Here is a 3,928-nt window from a genome sequence, read left to right on the forward strand (position 1 = left end):
CCTAAAAGAGGTGAGGTGTTCTATATATTTTCAGCAGCCACCATGCATAGTATCAGCTGCTGTTTAGCCCAAATTTGGGAGGAAAAGTGCTATCATCTGATAGCCTTTGCTAGTCGAAATTTGGGCATTTCAGAGATCAATTATACCTACATGGAGAAGTTGTGTCTTGTGATGGTCTTTGGGACTAAGAAATTTAGGCACTATATCCTCTATGAGAAAGTTGTGCTTTACACGGAGGCGGAGGGGCTTCGATTATTGATGAATAAGCTGCAGCCGCCTGATCGTTTAGCGAAGTGGTTAATCACTTTGCAGGAGTTTGATTATGAGATCAGGAGTAAGCCACCAAGGTTACAGGGTATTGTGGAATGTCTTGTGGACTTTGGGGAGCTGAAAGAATCTGTGGCTGAAGATAGTGACATGGAGTCGTTATTTAAGATAGATACGGCGTCTATTCCCTCCTGGTATGCTGCAATAACGCATTATTTATCGACAGGAGAGGCTGGATCCGAACTATCTAAAGCTGAGAGAAGGAAAATTAAGCAGTAAGCATTAAAGTTTGCCTTGATCGCAGGTACACTATATCGGCAAGGGGTTGATGACATCTATCGCCGATGTGTGATGCCTGACGAGGTGCCATTCATTTTGGAACAGTGCCATGATTCTGCTTGCGGAGCTCATTTTGCTGGACGGCTTACAGCACAAAAGGCTTTATGAGCAGGTTACTGGTGGCTTGCCATCTTCCAGGATGCGTTTGCGTATGTTAAGAGATGCGATATTTGTCAACGACATGATAGTTGAGAGAATAAGAAAAGACCACTCACCTCTATTATGGCGATACTTCCATTTGAGAAGTGGAGAATAGACTTTGTGGGTCCTATTACTCCATCGTCGAGACTGCGCAAAAGAGGTATATTATTGTAGCAACTGACTACTTCACAAAGTGGTCAGAAGCATGTGCAACAAGGAAAGATGATGCTAAAGAAACTGCTAGTTTCCTTTTAGAGCAGATAATATGCCATTTTGGTCCCCCGAAAGAATTAGTGTCGGACCGTGGAACCCATTTCCTGAATAGGGTGATCAAAAGCTTTGACTGAGGCTTGGCAAATCAAGCACAATAAAACGACTCCTTATAATCTACAAGCAAATGGACAAGTTGAAAGTACTAATAAGTAGCTTGTGGGTATCTTGTCTAAGGTAGTCTCTGAAAAGAAATGAGACTGGGACAAGAAGCTATATGTGGCAGTATGGGCATATAATACCACGTTCAAGCGAGCCACTGGCCACACGCCGTTCAAACTAGTTTATGGTGAAGAGTGCGTTTTACCCTTAGAAATTGAGTTGCCGACCATTAGATTCGCAATTAACCATTATTTGGGAAATAAGGATTCCCTTTTTGAACGTTTCACGACTTTAGCGCACCTCGATGAAATTAAGCTGCAAAGCCTATTACACCAAGAGGTGGCTAAACGTCGCATGAAATAGTTGCATGACCTAAAGGCAAAGAAGTATACCTTTAAGAAAGGACAACTGGTTTTGTATTATGATGTGCGTAGGGAGCTGTTCCCAGGGAAATTGGAACCTAAATGGGATGGGTCCTACAAGATTGTCAGGTTAGGGAAGAATAGGTCTACGGCCCTATTAGCTGATCTACAGGGAGTAGAGTTTAAGAATAAGGTTAATCTTAATAAGATTAAACCTTATTACTTCTAAGTATGCTAATACAAAGAAAATGCATTGCAGGTCCATGCTAGGAATGATCTGAGACTTGCAGAAGAGCTTAAAGCTAGTTGATGGGTCGGTTAATCCCTTATTTGGAGCACCCATATCTGGAGCAAAGATACCATCAGGGGAAACTCATCTGGTGGAGCAAAGGGTACAAAGTGATTGAGCAAGAAGACGGAACCTTTGTGTGGGAGATTAAAGTCTTCTGCCCATCACTGTTTACGACTGTTGACGAGTATCCCTGTTGAGTTCAATGAAGAAGGTGGGATGGAGCCATCAGTTCATCCTCTCAATATGCTAAACTTTGATTACCATAATTACAAATAGAGGAGTTCATGATGGCAAGCTGTGTAAACCCATTGTGGATGCATACATTATATTTTGACGGAGCGTCCAGGGGCCCTCATAAAAAAGGAAGTGTGGGAGTAGTAATCCTAGATCCCCGACATAGAGTGATGATGAAGTTAGCTGCTTATCTTGGGGTAGGATTCACTAACAATATGGCGGAGTATAAAGCCTTGATTATGGGACTGCATATTGCCAAACAAGGTGGTATTCGTCGATTGTTAGTAAAAGGGGATTCCCAGTTGATCCTAAATCAACTAGATGGGACATACACAGTGCAGAATCCCATTCTTTGTATGTATCATCGGACTGCTATGACCCTACTTGAAGAGTTTGAGAGAGTGTCTCTTCAGTTGATTCCACGCTACTGGAATCAGTTTGCGGATTCATTGGCAAATCTTGCTTATGAAGAAGACCTCTTCTTTAATTGTGGTCCTAGTCTGGATATTGTTATCAATGATGAAACAGGACCCAGTCGCTTGTGGGGGATGTTATTAGAACATGCAATATTTGGTAGACGATGGTTGATATGGGTGATGCAAAGAGTAGCTGAGACCAATCTGCCGTTATTATCTTGAACCCATAGGTTGATTAGACAACATGTTATGCGTACGCCTCTTGCTATATATGCAGGAGGGATGGGTCATAACCTTATGCATTTAGTTTAGGGCTATGAGCCTGTTTTTCCTCCTTGGGAGAGAGTCTATTATTGTATATCTGGATTCTTCCAGGGAAGGTTGTGTAGGTGTTCTTCTGTTTGATCTAGTTAGGCCAAGAGGGCCCGTGTTGCAAGGTTTTGAAATGTTTTATTTCATTAGGCCAAGAGGACCCATTGCTGTTTAGTGCAGGTGCGGTTAATGGTTTCTTGTTTGAGTTCTGTGCTAGACAAGTTTGAAGAAGGGCTTGGAAAGAGCCTTTTGTTGCGTGGAAGCTTCTTGTGGCCCTCTCCAGGTGATATCTTTCCTTTATGAGTACTGTGGTTTTTATGTTCTATGTGTTTGTGTACTTGTTAAGGGGGGGTTTTTCGTTTCTTATTGGGGACCGACATCCAAGGCATGAAGTCTCAAGGTTTAGGTCGAGTATGTTTGGGGAGGTCTGTGTAGTCATTGCCTCCTGTAAAGACATTGCCAGGCATTGAAAGACCTGTTTTAGACGGAAGTCCTAGTGACTCTGTTCTGCTAGCCTGCTAGGCAGTCGTTCTAGGAGTTCTTGTTAGTTGTGAGGCAGTTAGCGTAGCCTGCAGAAGGAAAATAAAGATGATAAAGGGAACAAAAAAAAACCCTGAATATCTTAAAGACAATAAATATAACTACAGAGGTGTGTAAAAAGGGGTTCTAACCCTTATAAAAAAAATCGGAAAAGGAAAGAAAGAAAAATTTATAAGCAGTTGATCATCGCCTTGCGAAGGCCTGGTAGGTTCCTGGGGATGAGTCAGGGGCCGATGCCTTGTCCTCCTAGGGGTGGCATCTTGTTGAAAAATAAAAAAATGAGGAAGGTTGGAGCGAAAATAAAAGTGAGCGTCAGAAAAGGATTAAGTGTCGCCTTGTGAGGGCTTGGTAGGTTCTTGGGTACCGAGACAGGTCCTGAGGCCGATGCCCTGTTCTCCTTGGGCCACTACACTCAGCTCCCTCCTTTTTACATGCCTGAGTATGGAAACATAAAAACCCTAAAAGAAAGAAATGTGTTAAAAGAAAACACTACTTGATCAGGCTATAGGAGTCCTCGCCTAGTAGGAGTTCCTAGTTGTGTTGTCCTTAGTTAGGTAGGTAGTTCAGACCACCACTTAGGGCAACCTCTTTGATAGGTTTTTTAGTTTGGCTATGTTGGAGCAGTCGGTTAGTGACTAGCTGCGGACCTTTTA

The sequence above is a fragment of the Lygodium microphyllum genome, chromosome 6 (assembly GCF_053477565.2).
Source record: "Lygodium microphyllum isolate KBCC chromosome 6, Lygodium_microphyllum_v1.1.10, whole genome shotgun sequence".
NCBI classification, from domain to species: Eukaryota; Viridiplantae; Streptophyta; class Polypodiopsida; order Schizaeales; family Lygodiaceae; genus Lygodium; species Lygodium microphyllum.